Source organism: Podarcis liolepis (assembly GCF_965112155.1).
Source record: "Podarcis liolepis genome assembly, chromosome: 9".
Classification (NCBI taxonomy): Eukaryota; Metazoa; Chordata; class Lepidosauria; order Squamata; family Lacertidae; genus Podarcis; species Podarcis liolepis.
The window spans coordinates 39,676,800-39,697,975 of NC_139564.1; the positions used below are offsets into that span (position 1 = coordinate 39,676,800).

At 41.6% G+C, this 21,176-nt stretch overlaps 1 protein-coding gene across 2 annotated transcripts in view; it reads right to left on the bottom strand.

Annotated features, from left to right (window-relative positions):
- The window catches only part of FBXW7 (F-box and WD repeat domain containing 7), a 130,494-nt gene that overhangs the window by 89,251 nt on the left and 20,067 nt on the right, over window positions 1-21,176 (bottom strand). The window contains exon 1 of one of the 2 annotated variants that reach the window (XM_083520009.1): window positions 19,254-19,330. The exons of the other annotated variant lie outside the window; for it this stretch is intronic. The gene's annotated coding sequence lies outside the window, so the exon portion shown is untranslated. Of the gene's footprint in view, window positions 1-19,253; window positions 19,331-21,176 lie in introns of those variants that run through there. 2 annotated transcript variants of the gene reach the window in all.

The following is a 21,176-nucleotide window of genomic DNA, read 5'->3' on the forward strand; positions in this document are numbered from 1 at the left end:
AGAAGAAACAGCAATCCATTTTGCCAACCTAAAACTACCTTACAAAAATAAAACTTGAGTTTTGTTTTACCTCAGCAGCATTTCATTTCTACAGCAAGTTCTACAGCAGAAAGAAAGCTGTTTTATGAACTTTCAACATCAACAATATTAGGAAACCTAGAAAATGGAATGTTGAATGGTTACTTTAAATGTAAAGGTTCATCATTGTTCCACTCCATGTGTATGTCTTTAAGGGGCCGGAGCAAGGGCCAGAGCAAGATAACGAGACCCAGCTTTACAGCTGTGAAACATAGCAGGTGCTGCTGAGTTGTATTTGATTAAGGTGTGTCAGCATTTGGGTAGAGTATATAAGGAGCAGCACCTAGCTCTCCCATTACCCTGGGGGATGGGTTGGTGGTTGGGTCATGTTTGTTTGTTAATATATTTAGTGTTAATGGAGTTTTTGTTTTTCTTATTAAAACCTTCTTTAAGTTATTTTTGAGTCCCTTTTTAATGCATGATCTCCCCAGCAAGCTCTCTGCAGCGTCACTATACTGCAAAAAGCCAACATCTTTGGTTATGGGCCCAGCTGCTGAGTGGATGACTGCATATTTTTGGACTCTGAGAAAGGTTTGAAAACTCCTTCTCCTGTTAGCGTAGTTTTTGTGGGTCTGGAAGAGTTCCAGAATGGTTGACCGGGTTCCTGAAGCTGAGAAGGCTCTGGTCTTCCCACAGCTAACAGATGAAAACTATAGTTTATGGTCTTTTCGGGTGGAGGCGCTTTTGACCTCTAGAGAAGTATGGACCTATGTAACTGATGACCCTCCTGACCCTGTAACTAATGCTTGGTCGAAAGGAGATGCAAAAGCCAGGGCGATAATTAATTTGGCAGTCAGCGAACAGCAAGTAGTCTATATAAGAAATAAGAAAACTGCCAAAGAAATGTGGGACAGTCTTGCAGCAGTGCATGTTAGAAAAGAGTCAGCGTCTGCATTGACGTTTTTCAAGCAGTTGTACCAGACGAAGTTGCAGCCTGGTGGTGATTTGGCAGCACACTTGAGACGTCTGGAGGCAATACGCGGCGAATTAATTCGAAGGGACATGGAGGTACCTGAAAATCAGTATGTTTTTATCATCCTTTGTTCCCTTAATGAGGACTTTGATGGTATAGCTAGCCAGATATCTGCTGTTCCACCAGCACAATTAACTGTGGAAGGGGTAATGGCAAGATTAATGGGCGAGTTGGATAGAAGGGAGGCTTGTGCCATAAGCACTCCTGTTTCCAGAAAGAATGAAGAACGCCATATGCAAACCTGTGGTGATACAACTGCATTTAAAGCTGCAAAGCGTTGTTGGTTCTGCAATAAGCAAGGACATTTTGCAAGGGACTGCCAAGCCAAAAGAAAGCAAAGTACTCCCAAGCCTGTTTCTGTTCGTCAATCACTGTTGTCAGCCCAGCAGCCGGCATTGTATAGTAGAGACAGAAACGAGCCGCAAGCTTTTCACGCTCGGACTACAGATCGTAAAAGAATTAAAGATGCCAAGTGGAAGTCTTTTGTTATCGACTCAGGAGCATCGCAGCATATTTGCAATGATCGAAGCTTGTTTATTTCTTTCGAAGAGGAAATCGGTAATGTACATTTAGCCAATTCACAAGTCCTGCAGTCGCTTGGCAGAGGTACTGTTAAACTTGACTCTTTAAACATTACAATAGCGAACTGCATTTACTGCCCGTCAGTGGACAATTTATTATCAGTAAGGTGCTTTGCTCGTCAAGGCATAACTGTGCGTTTCTTAAAGTCTATGTGTGAGTTTTTCGAGGGGAACAAACGTCTATTGTATGCCCGGGAATCTGATGGTTTATATAGACTGTATTTTCGCACCTACTCCCAATCGCCTATAAATTGCAGAGCAGCACAGTCAAGCCAGGGGTTGAGGAATGTAAGGCCACATTCTGGGTGTATCCACGTGGCGCACAGAATTCTGGGACACCTGAATTTTGCTGATGTAATTAAGACAAAGAATATTGTCAATGGCCTCAACTTAAAACCATGCAAATTCTTTATGCAGTGTCTATCCTGTTGCAAGAATAAGATTAAGGTTGCACGCAAGGGCAGGTGCTCAGATAGAAAAGTAACTGAGGCATTTGAGCGTGTACATTGTGATTTAGTTGGACCACTCCCACCATCATTAGGAGGTTCAAAGTACTGGCTTACCCTGATAGACCAGTATAGTAGATATTGTTGGACTTATGCAATAGCTGAGAAGTCTCAAGCATTTGAGAAGTACAAGGTTTTTTGCAACTGGGTAAAAACACACTTTAACAAACCAATTAAGAACCTGTTTTCTGACCGGGGCGGGGAATTTGTTTCTGAGGATTTTGAGAAATTCCTGGAAGCGCAGGGGACTACTCATGAGTTATCTTGCCCCCGAAGTCCCTGGCAAAATGGGCTTGTTGAAGTTGTGCAGCGTGACCTGCAGGCAGGGGTTAAAACTTATCTGCACGATGCTAATCTGCCCAAAGCGTTTTGGGCTGAAGCACTCCATGCCTTTTGTTATGTTAGAAATCGCAGTTATCATTCTGGTTTAGATGTCACCCCCTATGAGAAGTTGTTTAAAAAACGCCCTAATCTGAAATACCTACGTATTTGGGGTTCAGATGTAATTATGCATTATCCCGCTAAGCAGAAATTGGGTGAACGTAGTGTTCAGGGAAAATTAATGGGATACCAGCAGGGGGCGTACAGAATTTACATACCAGCAACTGGCAAATTTCATATTACCAGAAGCATGATACAAACTGTAAATTGGAATGGGGTTGCTGTTTTCCAAGATACTGATGGTATAAATGATACTGAGGAAGAAGAGGAAGCAGGAGCAGCAGCAGCAGGAAATGGTGATTCTGAATTAATAGAAAAAGACAAAAAGCCTGTTGAACCTGATAATTTGTTTGATGATTTAAAGTCACAGGCACCCGAGGGGAGGTTAGATTCTCTTGAGTTTTCTGACCGTGAGCTTAGCCTACAGGCACCTCTTCAGTCTGACAATGATGATTTACAACCTGAAACTAGTAGTTCACTTAGTCCCATTAAGTCTGAGGAGTCTGACTCTCCTTCCGGACTGAGACGTTCAGATAGAAAGAGGCAGAAGCCACAACGTTTCGCAGATGAACATTTTAATACTGTGTATGCCAATAAGGTGGTTTTTGAGCCAAAAAGCTACAGTGATGTTCAGAATTTACCTAAGCACCAAGCTGTAAATTGGTATAAAGCTATGAACTCTGAGATAGCTTCTTTAAAAGAGCATAACACTTGGTCTCTTGTACCTCAAACCCCAGATATGAGACTTATTGATTCAAAATGGGTTTATAGAGTTAAAATGAATGACAAAAATGAAGTTGTAAGGTACAAGGCAAGACTAGTTGCTAGGGGTTTTCAACAAATTCCAGGTGAAGATTATGATTTGTGCTATTCACCAAGTGTAAGATATGAAACAGTTAAGCTTTTGTTAAAAGATGCATCACAACGTGGACATTCTGTTTATCACCTAGATATAAAAACTGCATATTTGTTTGCAGATTTAAAAGAACAAATTTTTATGCGTGTCCCTGAAGGCATAGACGCTGCTGAAGGTTTGGTATGCAAATTAAATAAATCCCTTTATGGTCTGCACCAAAGTGGAAGGAATTGGCACCAAACTTTAGCAAAAGAATTGCTAGATATTGGTTTTTCACAAGGAAAGGCAGACAATTGTGTGTTTATAAAGGAAAGGGCAAACTCTGTAACAAAAATATGTGTGTATGTAGATGACGTATTAATTTCTACAAAAACTAAACAGGAATATGAACAGGTAGTTTCACAGTTACAGAAGAAGTTTGATGTGGTGGAATTAGGCATAGCTAAAAATTACTTATCCATGCAAATTGAGAAAGGTGAAAATGGATCTTTTCTGGTTCATCAAACTGCAAAAATTGATGATCTAGTTGAAATGCTACGTTTAGAAAATGCAAATGGGAAGGAAACGCCTATGGTGTGTGGTTTCACCTTTACAGGTGAAGATAAGCCATTTCCTAACAAAACTTTGTATCGTTCTGCTATAGGCAAGCTAAATTTCATTCAAAGAATCTCAAGACCAGATATAACTTATGCTTTTCATTTTTTGGCAAAATTTGTGGAAAAGCCCACTACACAATGTTTCTCTGCTCTTAAGAGAGTGGTAATGTACCTTAAACATACCAAACATTATAGGTTGCAGTTTACACCCAGTATTGATAAAGGTTTTGAAATTTTCTGTGATGCATCTCATGCAGTAGAACAAAATAATTACAGGGGCGTGTCTGGTATGGTGTTTTGTTATAACGGTTGTCCATTTGAATGGAAGTCCCAGACACAAACCATTATTTGTCTCTCCACAACAGAGAGTGAATTATGTGCATGCGTTCAGGCCACTCGTGATGTAGAATGGTATCTGCAAGTATTTGCAGACCTACAGATGCAAGTAACACTACCAGTAAAAGTTTACCTTGATTCCCAGAGCGGACTTGCTATCCTGTGTTCAGAGACCAATACGCAGCGCACTAGAGTCTTAAGATTACGTTTAGAATTTGTAAAGAAACTAATTGCTGATGAAATGGTTGTATTTAAATATGTTCCAGGTGACAATCAAATTGCAGACATTTTTACTAAAGCACTTCCAAAGGTTACACATGAAAAACATGTACAAAGTATGCTTTATGTTTTTGTTCCACAATGATGAACCGCAGGGGAAATGTTGAATGGTTACTTTAAATGTAAAGGTTCATCATTGTTCCACTCCATGTGTATGTCTTTAAGGGGCCGGAGCAAGGGCCAGAGCAAGATAACGAGACCCAGCTTTACAGCTGTGAAACATAGCAGGTGCTGCTGAGTTGTATTTGATTAAGGTGTGTCAGCATTTGGGTAGAGTATATAAGGAGCAGCACCTAGCTCTCCCATTACCCTGGGGGATGGGTTGGTGGTTGGGTCATGTTTGTTTGTTAATATATTTAGTGTTAATGGAGTTTTTGTTTTTCTTATTAAAACCTTCTTTAAGTTATTTTTGAGTCCCTTTTTAATGCATGATCTCCCCAGCAAGCTCTCTGCAGCGTCACTATACTGCAAAAAGCCAACATGGAAACCATGAAAAGTATCTATTGGCTCTTTCCTAAACAACCATGAGCTGTAAAACCAACATCAAACTTCAGTTGCCACTCAGATTTAGTGAAGCAAGAGCTTAACCTTGAGTCCCATTTTGGCCAACATGCTATGCCAAATTTTAGCTCAGTGCAGCACGGCAGCAAAAATGGGCAGAAAGAAAGCAGTGGTGAGCACTTCTCCAGGAACCTGCACGTTAATGCAGTCTCATGAACCCAAAGCATGGCTTAGTGCGTCACACAGACCAAGCTAAAACCGCTTCTTTTTGTGAACCAAATGTTCTGTACTGCTGTGTTGTTTTTATTAAATTTATTTTATTTTGGTGCTGTTAAGTTGTTTCAAGTTTCTAGTAAACAAGATTATAAGCATTAACAGAGACTGTACTATAGGATGAGTAATTGGTCACATTTCCACTTGGAAGTAACTTCAATTATCCTTTCACCACCCAAGAAAGCAAACTTGCAAATAACCCCTTTTTGCGATCAATCAATTATAACGCCATCACTTCAGCATTTTGGAAATTACTCTTGCTGCCCCCACCCCACCATACAGTGATTATGCTAGTGAGCAGCAGTAAATTATCAATCAAAACTAGCTTCCTAAACAGAGTCTGGCATTGAAGCAGCATGGGGACTCAAGTAACTCTAGGCCATGCCCATCTATCAAGGTGGCAGGAAGGAGAAAAAGAAAGAGTACTATAAAGTTTAAACATGCTCACACACCAGAGCAGCCCTAACCTCTTCAACAGTGGCTGAGGCCACAAGTTCCAGTGACTGTGATAAACTAGGGGAATTTGTTGTTGTTGTTGTTGTTGTTGTTTATTTGCACTTATTAGTTGCTTTTTTACCAAAAAAATAAGCAAAGCAATCTAGAAAAATATTAAATGAGCATGTGTCAATTAAAAATGTCCTCACAGTACAATGATGGGAAAGTCCCAAAATTAGGAGACAAAATTAGGAGACAAAAATGTTAAGTGCCCACTTAAGGCAGGTGACTTGAGATGAGATGGGTGCTATAGGTAACAGATAGGTGAATATGAGAAAGAGACAATTTAGTGGCCAACAGATAGAAAGCAGAGAGGGGGGGGGGGGAATCCAGAACAGCATTAAATGAGCTAGTAAGGGAGGCAACATGCACTTGGCTTTCCGCTATGTTCTAGGGAAAAGGATTACAAAATCCTCTTCCCCTTCAATCCCGTATCACTAGATTAAACAATATAGACCACACGAACACCCTTTCATCAAGGAAATAAGCCCCTATGGTGAAGTCCTCACCCCCACACATGCCGGTAATTTAAAAACTTTCATTTCCTACATGTTTTGAATCTCACAGTTTCAGAAGATTTTTACATGAGAACAAGAGCTTGCATTGCTTTGGCAGCATGATCTTCCCATTACAACTAAAAACTAGGATTTGCCAGAGAAATGTGGTGTGTTTCCTTTGTAGGAAGCAACCTGAACTTGTGACCTTCAATACATCACTCAGCTAACACAAAAAAACTATAGGTTGTCACGAAGAAGCTTGATTTCAGCCCATCACATGTAGCCATTTGGCTGATGCATCAGTTAACAACACCTAACTATAGGTTGTCTCTCCAACAATACTTTGCTGTGACAAGATATTGTGAAGAATAATAGCTGTTCCGGCTGAAACGCAATATCCAAATGGAATATGATTTTGTATACATTATGACATTGTCAAGAAAGCACTTTAACTCATCGTTCAACATTAAAGCCATGATGGGAAAGAGTAGGAGACAAGTTTTGGAAAGCAGAATTGGAAAAATAGTATAGCAGAACTGGGAAAACTTCAGAAAATGGCAACCAAAATTATTATGAGGTCGGAGCAACTCCCCTATGAGGAAACATTTAAACTTTTTGAGATTTTTAGTTTGGGGGTAAAGACATGTGTAAAATTAGTCGTGAAGTGGAGAAAATAAATAGATGTATGCTTTTCTCCTCATAACACTAGAAGCAAGAAACATCCAAAGAAGCTGAATGGTTGAAGATTTGGGACAGAAAAAACATGTACTTCTTCACAAAGAACATTGTCAAACTCTGTGATTTGATTCCAAAGGATGAGGTGATGGTCACCATAATGGATGGCGTTAAAGAGGGGTTAGACAAATTCATGAAGCTTACAGTTATGAATAGCTACTGTACTGGCTCCAGTTTCAGAAGTAGTATAAGAACTTGAGAAGAGGATCAGACTAGAGGCCCATCCAGCCCTCCTCAGCTCCTGTCAGTTTCCAACCTCTCTCTCTCTCTCCATCTCTCTGTATACACACACACACACACACACACACACACAGTTTAAAAGCTGCTCTGCGACCTTTTTATTTTAAGCTGGAGGACACATGGGAAAGTGGCTGCTGCGCTACCCCACATATCAGCTGTTAGGCGTGGAGGCTGAACAAAATAAACAAACCCCCACTGTGCCTCCGGTCTCTTTGGGGCTTCCTCCACCCTCACTGATGGCCTCACCGGGCTCCAATGAGGGTCTCCTCATGAGCCACAAGGACTCTCCTGCCATTTCTGAGTTTGGATTTAATTAAATTATTTCCCAGCACCGTGCATAAACGTGGTCACATGCAAGTCGGTCGCACATAAGTGGGCAGACAGCTGTTCATATTAACTAGCACTTTTTTCAAAATTAAAAATGAGGGAGCAGATAGTCATCAGCACCGCCACACACGAGAGAAGGTTTAAGCCTTCCCACCCCAATCACAATCTCGGGGGGGGGGACTCTTCCCAAAAGCTCCTACTGACATCAACCTCTAAGTTTTTGTTTTGTTTTTACTAGGATCACAACCAGAGAGGGAAAGCTTAAACTTCCTCTCCGTCCACAGAGTGCTGGCAATGACTATCATTCCCTCATCCAACCTCCACATACCTGTTAATTAACCAATGACACTATTCTAATTAAGTCATTAGTGGCATGTGGCATTAAGTCCCCAGAGATCCTTTTTCCATTGCTTGTCCATCTGGTAGATGGGAACTAAGTCAAGTATCCCACCAAACAACAATATTACATTTTACGAAAGAGCAAGGAACGGCCTTGAGCAAGAGATGGGTGCAGACATTTGGGGACTGTTCTTCCTTTGTTGTTGCTTTTCCAATCCAGTGTCCTCCAAATGTTTGGGCTACAACTCTCATCAGTCCCAACCAGCGTGGTCTATAGCAGGGGTCAGCAAACTTTTTCAGCCATGGGCCGGTCCACCATCCCTCAGACCATGTGGTGGGCCAGACTATATTTTTTTTGGGGGGGGGGGGAATGAACGAATTCCTATACTCCACAAATAACCCAGAGATTAATTTTAAATAAAAGCACACATTCTACTCAGGTAAAAACACCAGGCAGGCCCCACAAATAACCCAGAAATGCATTTTAAATAAGAGGACACATTCTACTCATGTAAAAACACGCTGATTCCCGGACCGTCTGTAGACCGGATTGAGAAGGCGATTGAGCCGCATCCGGCCAACGGGCCTTAGGTTGCCTACCCCTGGTCTATAGTCAGGAATTATGAGAGCTATGGTGTAAAACATCTGGAGAGTACTAGGTTAGGGAAGCTGTGCTGCAACTTTAACTTCAACAATTCATTAAAACACAGAAATTTTGAAGAGTTCAAGCTATGTTGCTCACATTGTGTTAAGAGTAAATCCACTTTCATTCCCACAAGGGTTGGGGGATATACAGTGTAATGAAGGAGAGTTATTTATGCCTTCTATAGCAACTGCCAGACATTCTTTAGGGAGGCCGAAATCAGATTTTGAGAACTCTCAGTCAAGACACAAGGAAAACTTTCATTTTGAAGGAATAACTACAAGTCTCTCTACTACTGTTAGCCATGCTCTCATTAGACAGAGGAGTTTATAAGCAGGGGCGCCGACTTATAAAAAATATTGGGGGGGCCCATACCGGGGTCCTGCCGCTGGTTCGCTCGGGTAGCCGGGAGAACGCAGTTCGAGGTGGCGGTGTTGGGGAGAGACCCTCGCTCAGGGCGCCACTAGACTTGGCGGCTGGCGGCCTATCGGGGGGGTTTTGGAGTGTATTTCGGCGGAGCGATTGGGGAGGAGGGGGATTGCCGGATTCTTCAGCTGAGCCGGAGATCCGCTGCTGGGGGTCCCTGGGCCGAGTTGTGAGCACGGCCTGCTGAAGGGAGATCCAGCCGATTGCGCGACGGGGACGGCCGGGGCTCTCCGGCTAGGGCGCACGGCTGGCTGGCTGGCGAGGGAGCAGGTGGGGAGGAGGCGGGGGTCCTCACTCTCTTAGGAAACGCACCCGTGCGCCCGATTGCCACGAAGTCCGAAGGGTGCGTGTGTGGAATTAAAAAGCAAAAAAGAGATACGGGCAGGGCAGGCAAAGAGTTTTCTGCAAGAGGATGGAGGGCAGCTTGAAGAGAAAATCACTCAGGATGAGACAGTCAAATCAGCCATGATAAAATGGGCTCAGGATATTGGGTATAACATCATGTTTGAGGACTGGGAAAGGTTATGGACCACCGGAATGAAATTCACGGCATGTAATGCCTTGAAGGAAAATATTATGAAAATGATTTATAGGTGGTACATGACCCCAGTCAAGCTTGCAAAAATATATCACCTGTCTGATAATAAATGTTGGAAATGTAAGGAGGCTGAAGGGACATTCTTTCACCTCTGGTGGACTTGTCCAAAAGTGAAGGCCTTCTGGGAAATGATCTATAATGAGTTAAAAAAGGTATTGAAGTATACCTTTCCCAAGAAACCAGAGGCCTTCCTCTTGGGCATTGTTGGCCAGAAAGTGTTAAAGAAGGATAGAACTTTCTTTATGTATGCAACTACAGCAGCAAGAATACTTATCGCAAAATATTGGAAGACACAAGATTTGCCCACACTGGAAGAGTGGCAGACGCAATTGATGGACTACATGGAACTGGCTGAAATGACTGGCAGAATCCGAGATTTGGGAGAAGAAACAACGGAAGAGGACTGGAAAAAATTTAAGGACTATTTACAAAAACAATATAAGTTGTATGAATGTTAAAAATTTACACGATTCAGAAACTATAGCTTCAGCAATTAGATTTGGGAAACAGGAAATTATATTTTAAGTAAGAAAAGGTCAAAATCTAAGGTAATACTATGTTTAATTTAAGATATAAGTAACTGATGAAAAGTATGTTAAATTTAGAGGTATAGTATTTGAAAAGTACAAAATAAGGTACGAAACAAGGTAATAATTTGCTGATATCTTTATTATAAAGAATGCAGGGTAAGGGAGATGCGAGGAAGTCCAGTTAGTTATATAAAAAATGTGTTGAATGGTTGGTTTTCTTTTCTTCTTTTTCTTCTTTTTCTTTTTTTCTTTTTCTTGTTCTTCTACTTTTTTCTTCAGTGTATGTTTCTAACTTTGTATTTGAAAACTTAATAAAATATTTATAAAAAAAAAAGAGAGAGAGAAAATCCTTTCGCTTTTCTGGGGCGCAGGGAAGTCTCAGAGCCGGAGGTTGGGGAAGGGACCCCCTTTGCTCTGCCCTCTTCTCCCGTCTTAGATTCGCATGGGGGTCCCCGCCCGAGCTTGCCTGGCCACCGGGCCACACAAGGGCCGTGCTCTACGCAGCGCACCTTGCTAGCCGCGCAGCTGTCCTCCGCGGCTGCGGAGCGGCCCTGCGCCGGTGCCCAGCCCCTCTGGGCGCCCGCTGCGCTGCCAATGACAAGTGGGCGACGTCGCGGGCGGGGAAGGCGTCGCTTTCTTTCCCGATCCTTCATCCTCCCAGTCTTCCAGCCCTTTTTTGGGTTGGAAGCTCGTCTTGTTCGCCCTTCTCCTTTCTTCACCCTGCGCGCAATTTTCCTCCCTCGTCTCCCTCCCCATTTCTCCTGACTGACTGACTGACTGACTGACTGGCTCGGGCTCGGGCTCGGGCTTCGGGTAGGGCTCGGGCTCGGGCTCGGGCTCGGGCAGCCACAGCGTCGGCGGTGTTGGCGATCGGCGGCGCGGGGGGATGGCCCTCCCGGGGGAGCCGGCGCTGCTCAATGGGGTTGCCAAGGAGACAGGCCGGCCGCCCCCCTCCCCCGGCCCGGCGCCCCCCCCGCCGCGCCGGTGCCCGTTATTGAGCTGGTGCGCGCCGGGCGCCCTATAAAAGCCGCGGACGCGCCCACCGCCGCCCGAGATTATTGGGGGGGCTGAGCCCCCCCAAACGAATTTTTGAGGGGGCTCGGGCCCCCTCAGGCCCCATGGAGTCGGCGCCTATGTTTATAAGTATTTCTGTGCTATGAGAAATGTACTGATACCAGGAAAAGTGCTTATCTGCTTTTCCCTGATAATTTGTATGAAGCAGAATCAATGGTTGTTGTTACAGAATCAAAATGTGCCAGAAAATAATAATTAATAAACTATAATAAATCATTAGACCCAAACACCACATTGGGGAATTTTGGAGAAGCATTAGGAAGAGGCAGCACCGCTAGGAACAATACAAAATCTCATTAAAATCTACTATTACACAAGAGAATTGGATTGCAGTGAATGCTCTACTAGAACTCTGCATTTTAAAGCATGTGAGTAGATACAATTTAAGAGAACTGTGAGAAATACCCTAACAAAGAAATTAAAAATACAGTGGTACCTCTTGTTACGTACTTAATTCGTTCCAGAGGTCCATTCTTAACTTGAAATTGTTCTTAACCTGAAGCACCACTTTAGCTAATGGGGCCTCCCGCTGCTGCCGCGCAACCGCCGTGTGATTTCTGTTCTCATCCTGAAGCAAAGTTCTTAACCCGAGGTACTATTTCTGGGTTAGCGGAGTCTGTAACCTGAAGCGTATGCAACCTGAAGCATATGTAACCCGAGGTACCACTGTATTTGAAAAATGGCCCGAAGAGGAGCACATATAAAAAGAAGATATCCAAAGCTTATCAATATAAGAGTTACAGGGCCAAGGAATCAACAAACATAAACTGTTTCTATCCTATTTTTAGAATAATCTTTTCACAAAGGCCTGTCAGCAAAAGGGGGGGGGGCGTGGGTCTTCAAAACACGCCTGAAAGTCATGCCTGATTTATCTGCTGAAGAGTGTTCCACAGCATAGGACAGGCAACACTAAATGCCCAGCTTCTGGTTGAGGTCAATCAAGCCTTTAACACAGGGAGGCAACTAACACTCCTGCAGGTGATCTCAGTGATCGACAAGGGCTCAGGCTGTCCTGAAAGTCCTCTTGTCCCAAGTTGTTCTGGGCTTTGAATATCAGCAAAAGAGGCTTGAAACTGGCTCAGTTAAGCAGTACAAAGGATAGATTCTGGTGTCACATGGACAACTGAGATCCCTCTGCACGTATGCATGTGTATATGTATAAATTAGATACAGATATTCTTCTTTGGCGATCACTCGTAGCCGAGTAAGATTGTAATAATGAATCTGTAAGTGACTGTGGAGGCCAATTCTGGATCCACACGTCCTTCCACAGTGGGGACATTGGTTTCCGGGTGGGAGTTGATCATGGTGTGGATTTGCCAAGCATGCCTTCCTCCTAGCACGTTTCTCCCTTGCCTCCTGAGTTCAAGTGTCTTCAAAGCCAATGACACCTTTGGTAAAGTCTGTTCTCCAACTGGAGCACTCGCAGGCCAGTGTTTCCCAGCTGTCAGTGTTTATACTAATTTTTAAAGATTTGCCTTGATAGATATAGCACATGTTAAAAGGGCAGATGGAAGACAAACGTTTGCTGCTGTCTAGTGAGGTAGTCATATTCATCGTACAGAAGGTGGCCCCATTCTATCCCAGCCCTCTCAACTACCACTCATTTCATAATACAGAATAAGTACTACTGACCTTGGAGGCCTGTTGTAAAGATTACCAAGATAATATACATTAAGTCTGCAGTTTATGCACATTAAACTTGTGTGCATTCAGCTTTACACAAGTGGCAATAAACAAATAAAAAACAAACAAAAAGGAAGTGGCATTCCAAGGAAATGACTTTGGAAATCCCACCTGCCATTGAACCCAATGTGTTTTGATTATACCTAACTTTGGCTTTAAACGTGATCCCCGGAACGTAACCCCTGTGGAAGTTGAGGGCTTACTGTATGTGAAGTACTCTGAAAACTTGAACTGTGCTACAGTATATGAAATAAATGCCAAATATCATCACTGACTTGGAAGACAATTTTTCCAGTGGTCTGTTTTCTCATTTAACCACGTCTCCTCACAGTTCCCATATGGCTGAATAGAGACAATATTTCCTTTAACACATGTCTGATAATTTAAATGCTTAATCATTCCTCAGAGAAACTTACATAAATTAGGTTTGACTGCAAATTAGATATAAACAGAACAGAATAGGCTGTTCAAAATCAAAGCTATACATGAGATCAAAGGACCAGGGCACTGAGTTTAGAGTCGAAGCATGGTATCAACCAGCCAGCTACACGTACACCATCTCAAAGCACAACACAATATTTAATGAAACTTATTTTAAATATGATGAGGAATTCTGCAGAAAATATAATGAACCAGACAAAAGACTGATTAATACTCAGTGATTTAGGATCTCAAGGTTGTTGAACATTTACATGACAATCAAGGATCGCCATATCCATTGAGTGGGCTGAAATATGTCAATAAGAGAGGGAGAGCAGTCAAAGGCAAGTTATATCAGGAATGAGGTACCAACTTAAATCAGAGGGCAAATTCTCTGAGGACATTAGCTGGGCAACGTTAGCTAATAGGTACATATTTATTTACATATATTGTGCAGTGTGTTTAGTATAGTGTGTGTGAACATATGACATCACTGTGATGATGTCATTAGCATTTATTCACCATGAATATAGTACGGCAGTTCTTAGTAAATTTTGGAGATTGTAGCAAACAGAAATCTGAACATCAGTAAAATGTCTATTAACTGTATCCTTTAAAAAAAATTAACAAGGCACATTTATTGATACTGTAGCTTCATCAGAGAAACAAAATATTGTTGCCCTTTTATCTCATAAAACAGCTGGTTATAAACCATTTATCAAAATGTGACAAATTCCTTTTCAACAGCAGAGCTTTCTAGTGATTATCTAGCGGTAATCCCAAACCAATGTTACCCAGCTAACTAAAGCACACTCCCCCCCCCCCACACACACACACCAAGTTAAAAACTAGAGACATGTTTCTCTTACACCTCAAAAAGTTTTCTTTATGCTAAGTGTGCTAAAGCAGTTTCCCCTTTTTCCTATGAGAGTTCTGGCCAAGATTTTCTGAGACCAGAAAGTTTTTCTATGTGTGCATCAGAAGCAAAACAGCTTAATCACATCAGTGAGGACATATGGAAGAATTCCCTCTTCTCAGAAGAGTGACTAGAAGAAAAGGCTAGAGCTGTGAATCACGTACACATACACCAAAGTCAATTCATCTGTGGGGTAAGGGATTTCGGCTCACAATTCATTAGCAGTTATCTCATGCAGAACTTGGAAATTACTACCCTAAACATTCTCAACACATTAAACTGCTTTCCCTAAGTAATACAATGAGCCCACACAATTTAAATAAATGAATTTCTACTTTTAGGACAAGTCAAAATAATTGTAATATTTTTTTTTCATTTTCTGCTCTACCAAAATGTACAAAAGACTAATAAAATTACACTAAGTATTCTAAATTATTTGTAGCTGGATTCCTAACAGATGCTCAGTTTTCTGCAAAGAGCAAAAAGATCCTAAGTCGGGTAGCCAGATGTTAAGGATAGACCTTATAATGCTTCTGAAAGATGCACAGGCTTGAAATTAGTAGGCTGATTTCAGACAAATAGTACAATCCTATACATGTCAACTCATAATTAAGTTCCATTGCGTTAAATGAACCTTACTGCCATGCAAGAGTACATAACACTGCAGCTTAAATAACTGCATCTAAGTCCTGTTGATTAATAGCAGGCTTCCTCAAACTCAGCCCTCCAGGTGTTTTGAGACTACAATTCCTATCATCCCTGACCACTGGTCCTGCTAGCTAGGAATCATGGGAGTTGTAGACCAAAAAAATCTGGCAGGCTGAATTTGAGAAAGCCTGATAAATAGGAACCAAGTCATGACTTACTTTTCTCATTCATTTCAATGGTACCCACGTACAACTAACTTAAGTCTAGTTTGAGCTCTTGTCCAAGGAATTCTATCATTGAGGGGCAACCACCAAGAACACCTCTCTCTAGATGGAATATATGTTGTTATGTACATCCAACTGCCCTGCGGATATTTGCTCCTTCAAATAAGAACATAAGAAGACCCATCTGGTCCAACATCCTATTCTTACAGTGGCCAACTCCATGCTTGTAAGAACTCACAAGCAGGATGTGAGTACAAGAGCACCCTCCCCTTGTTGCAGTCATAAGTAAAATGGGTATTACAAAGGGCTTGTGCAAAAGGTAACAAGTTGACCTGGGATGAGGAAAACCTATATTCAAAATTTTACCCAAACATGAAGTTCAACAAAGGGGAAGTCAGTAGCATGCAACATAACGCTGGGAAAGAGAATTGCATGAATCAGATTGTTTTTAAAAAATAATCTTTTTTCTTTTGTTGCATATCCTTGGACACTAGTTAGAATGCACTGCTTGGATTGTAAATGCCACCTACATGTTTTCCAAGGCCTGACTACAGAACTGTTTATACAAACCAGTTATCTCAAGACTAGGAAAGGTACAAACAAAAGAGGTCTGGATGATTTTTTCCCACACTGAACTAACTTAACACTCCAAAATTCACCCCCAATCATACAAAAAGAAAAGTAAGAACTGCTTTCTTAAGACATTCAATTGTGCAAATAATCTAAAAAGACTGCAATTTTTATTCATTCATAACAATGTAATATAATAGTTCCTCTTAAAAATTAATGGATTTTATAACTATTATTATCATTTATTAAATTTGTATACCCCCCTTCATCCAAAGGTCCCAGGGTGGTTTACAGCATAAAAATACTAAATGAAAACACAACATACATATCAAAACAACAACCAACAAACCCCCTCCCACAAACACATTTAAAAGACCACTAATTGTTTTGTTGTTGTTTAGTCGTTTAGTCGTGTCCGACTCTTCGTGACCCCATGGACCAGAGCATGCCAGGCACTTCTGTCTTCCACTGCCTCCCGCAGTTTGGTCAGAATTGTTTGTTTAATCAGAACTGATTGTTTAATCAGCATCAAACCTGGTTACTGAGGAACATTTTTGTCTGTTGCCTAAATAACTCACTGTTAGAAGGAATAAAAAGCTATGTTTAGCAAAATAGTAAATATAAACTATGTATCTTATGAAAATGAACAGCCTGAAAGCATAAACCAATTCAATTAATCAATCAAACATTTTAACACTGGATAAGTGAATCAATACATTTTTGTAACAATTAAATATTTGATTCATGGGAACTCTAAAAATAAAAAATCCATTATGAAATGAAAGTCAAATGGTATAATAAAGGTTAACATGAAACAATTCTGCTTTCAATATCATAGAGAACTTATGATGTCCCACTATTGATGGAAGAAAAATTCATGTTACCATGAATGAAATCTAATGGCGTTCATGGGGAAGTAGTACATACATTCACACAATGGGGCTTCACTGTCTTTTCCTCTCCTTTACAGATACAGCCCCCAAAACCTGGAAGGTGGGGCGGGGGGCAGGACCACCCTTCACAGCAAATTTAGTGAGAGGCGGTACAGTATGCAAACAGAAAAGTATTCACACATCATTGGATTTTGCCCCATGATTTCAATTGGAGGTACAATGTTTTAACTGTGGAATGCTCTCTCCAGAGAGGCTCACCTTGCACCTTACATATTCTTAGACACCAAGCAAAAACATTCCTCTTCTCCCAGGCCCTTGGCTAATTAACCAACATATGCCCCTTCAAACTAGGGGCAGGGAGGGTGTCACCTTCCCAAAGCCAGGTAAGTGAGCCACTGGACTTTGGGAAGGAGGCATGGGGGCTCTGACAGGGCACTAGAGCCCTCCTACCTACTTCCCAAAGCCTAGTTAGCACTTTAGCAGTCTTGGGAAGGAGGTGGGAGGAATCTAGGACCCTGCCAGAGCCTAGAGCCTTGCTTAGCCAGCCTTGGGAAAACAGCAGGAGAACTGGGAGGGGATCAAATTTTGGCTTAGTTTCCCCCCTCTCTCTGGGCAGGAGGGCAGTGTGAGGCCCACACCCTGCAGCCCACTTGGTATGAAAATTTGGACTGCCCTGGGCTAAGTATTCAGTATCAAGTTACCTGTCCCTGTGTCCTATACATAGAATTCAGTCTTATATTTCTGTACCAAGCACTGGATGATAACATAGAATCACAGAATTTTAGGGTTGGGAGTTACCCAAGAGTCATCTAGTCCATCTCCTGCAATGCAGGAATTAAAATTATCACAATATATGACCATGTGATTTAGGCCCTAGTCCAAAAAGCTGAGTTCCACCCACACAATTCAGGGTATCTAAGCCAGGGGTCAGCAAACTTTTTCAGCAGGGGGCCGGTCCACTGTCCCTCAGACCTTGTGGGGGCCAGACTATATTGGGGGGGGGGGTGAACGAATTCCTATGCCCCACAAATAACCCAGAGATGTATTTTAAATAAAAGCACACATTCTACTCATGTAAAAACACCAGGCAGGCCCCACAAATAACCCAGAGATACATTTTAAATAAAAGGACACATTCTACTCATGTAAAAATACTCTGATTCCCGGACCTTCTGCGGGCCGGATTTAGAAGGCGATTGGGCTGGATGCGGCCCCCGGGCCTTAGTTTGCCTACCCATGATCTAAGCCTTTCATTTCTAAGGCAGCCACCAATTCTGTCCGACAATGCAACACCAAAACTTGTAGTGAGTTCAGAATGCCCTGAAACAGGACAATGAACAGCTTCAATAAACACACAGGGAAACAAACCTCAGTGTATGCATTCAACCATTTGCATGCCTCAAGGGCCTTTCTGGATCACATCCTTGATGTCAATTTATATCTTGATCACTAGTAGAAGTAATTTACATAATAAACAGTGCCACTGACATGTGTGGATCTGATCCTGCTGAGAGCCTGCAGCTTTAACCAAACTTCAAGGGGTGTGGGGAGAAAACAAACTACCAGGAAAATGGCTCTTCTTGAGACTGGAGCATATGAATGCCAACTACCAAGCAATCTGAACAGCACAGCCCTTGTACTGGGGAACAACAGGCCACATCCTGCAAAGTATTTGTCCATGGTCAGGTCATCCCGTAGCACTGTGTGGCTTGGATCCTAATAACCGCTCACCTAGTTTCACCCATTGAGAAGGTTTGGTCATTTTTTTTAAAAAAAAACATCAGGTTGCCATGCCACATGACAATCCTTTGCAATATAGCATAGGGGTTTGCTACTCAAAGGAAAGCAGAAAGACATTCCATTGGGCTGATCCACACCTCTGAGTGTACCTAAAGCAGCTCTTTAGATACTAGTTTTGATCTGTAAGCACAGAAGAATGGAGCTGTGTTTCTGGTGCTCCGAGAGATATCTGGATCAGGCTGACTTTTCAGATCTACTAAATTTGATATATGCATAGGGAAGTTAGTTTTACTATGTATCAACTTGTAGAATGGGAAGAGAGTGCAAAATTACAAAAGTAAAACCATATATATGGTTTGCATATATCAGTCATGTTCTTCAATTACTTCACAATTGCACATTATATTGAAACATCACAGGTCACAAAACTGGAAAATACTACTGTAATTTGAGCAGAAACATACTTATTTTATAAATACAGGAGCACTGGTGTGGGAAGAAGTTAAGCAGTTCTTATTCAAATGAGAAACTGTTTCTGAACATCCAGCACTTTTAGATCAACTCCAAGCTGCAGTCACAAACATCCATTAGAGTGTTCCACAATTCAGAGCAAGCAAGTGGTTGTCAGTGCAGCCAGTAAATCACCTGATCCTATTACAAAATCAATTACTGCAGCACATTTCTATTGCTACACAACCTGATGATGGCAAAATGATATTGGATAGCTGCTGCAAGGTCAAAAAAAACTAAAAACATTTTAAAATGTGTCTTATTTTAGGTCCACATTGCATCTATTTTAAAGGAAATATTTTTAATAAAGCTGTATAGTTACCTTCTTTGGCTGATTGGGACATTCGATGGATAGTCTCTGCAACTGGTCTGATGTATGGCTGCAAGATAGGAGATCGGAACAGCAGGTCGAACGGCCCAGCCTCTTCATTAAAGAAGAAATAATGCTGCAGCCACAGCCACACATTGACTTGCTCATCAGATGAGTTTATTCCTTAAGAAATCAGTACTGGTACTGGCCCACACACAATCAAAATTGGCCGACCGCCTCATTCTGCAGCTCCCTGGCAAAAATTAATACTGATAAAAATAAAACAATGGTGTTTTTTCTGAAGCTAATGCTAGTAGTCACTGTCTTTATTGCCAAGCAAAGCTCGCAATCTTAAAGTGCCTCTTTCCAGCTACACTTTTGCAAGACAAGCTGCTTTGATGCTCTCCACTGTTTTGCAAGAAAGCCATGAACTTAAAGTAACAGACACTGCACACTGACTAGAGTTTGTTTCTCTGTAGCACTTCAGGTCTCCTTTGATAGCCTCTATCCAACCTGTTCCCACTTTGAACACGCAGTCTTCCAACAGCCAACAGAAAATAGCCACACCCCTCTGTGTTCACATGATCACTATTCAAGATCCGCTCAATATCTGAAAAAGTACTGTTGCTGCATTGCTGAGAGTAACAACAGTGTAGAGATTACTGGCTGGAATCTAATTTGCCAGTCAGAGCTCCCGACCCTTTAAGACTCTAACGTTCAGGGTACCTGCCAGTTCCACTTAGATTAATGTATTTTCTTTACTGCCAAACTTTGCCATTTTCCCTATGTTAAATATACACCCCACTTCAGCCTAACAAACCTAAGAGCAAAGTGCAGAAAGCTGTCTTATGAAAATACAACTCTGGAGAAAAGGCTAACACCATTACAAACTTATACATACCAACCCAACAACTAATAGAGCGGGGAACAAATTTCAGCTAAAAAAAGAGCCAAAGCAATGGAAAACATAACAGCCAAAGGGTTTTAGTAAAGGAAACATGGAATTAACTTATTGGATATCTACCTCAGAGGGGGAAAGTTTGCAAATTGATTCAGACAAGTGGGGGTTATGGGGGGGGAGGAACTAAATAAAATCATTTGCCTTGTCTTTGTCTCCCAAAGTTAATGTTTCAATATTTAAATAAAATAACTTTTCCTCAATAACACTGCTGTATTTCTAATTTCCCTTGTTTAATTGATCCTCAATGTAAAACAGAAAAAAACCCCAAACAAATATAAAACATAAAAAGCTTGCAGATGCTTCCAAAGCAGTACTAATTGCAAGTGCTATATATCAGTAGATGACATGCTGGTCTTTCAGCTATTAAAAGCAGTGCATTTATCTGTCTTACTGCAGCATGCACTAGAGTATTTGAAAAGAGAGAGAGAGAGAGCTCACGTTAACACAGATGCTCAACCTGATTACAGGATAATCTGCCTTGAAATAATTGTCACTTACATTGATAGAGCTATCAGCAGTTGCCTATAAAATCCCTTTTATCAAATGGTTAAGAAAAAGCAAGTGGCATGACAGCAGCTTAAGCGCACATATTCAAGCAAAACTTCTTGTTTTCGCTCTGCATCAAAAGCAATATTTGCTCTGTCTCCTCCCCTCTTCCTCCAGCCCTGGTTTACGGCTATATTGAGACAGTACTGCCTCTTCCTTCAACCTTGTTCTGCCCTTTCGATATTCACATTTCTATTAAATCATTTTCCAGTAATATTAAAATTCAAGCAACCAATGCAAATTGAATAAAAAGCCTTTGTGGAGAAAGACTCTGCATGCAAACAAGCAAATAATGCAGTAACCTTTTACTCGCCTGCTGGAGGTACTGTCTGCTGCATAGAATTTTAAATCCTCATCTGCAGATGCAATTGAGCTGGTATTGCCAAGGACTTTGCTCTTCCTGCGCTGATTCTACACAGCTATTCATC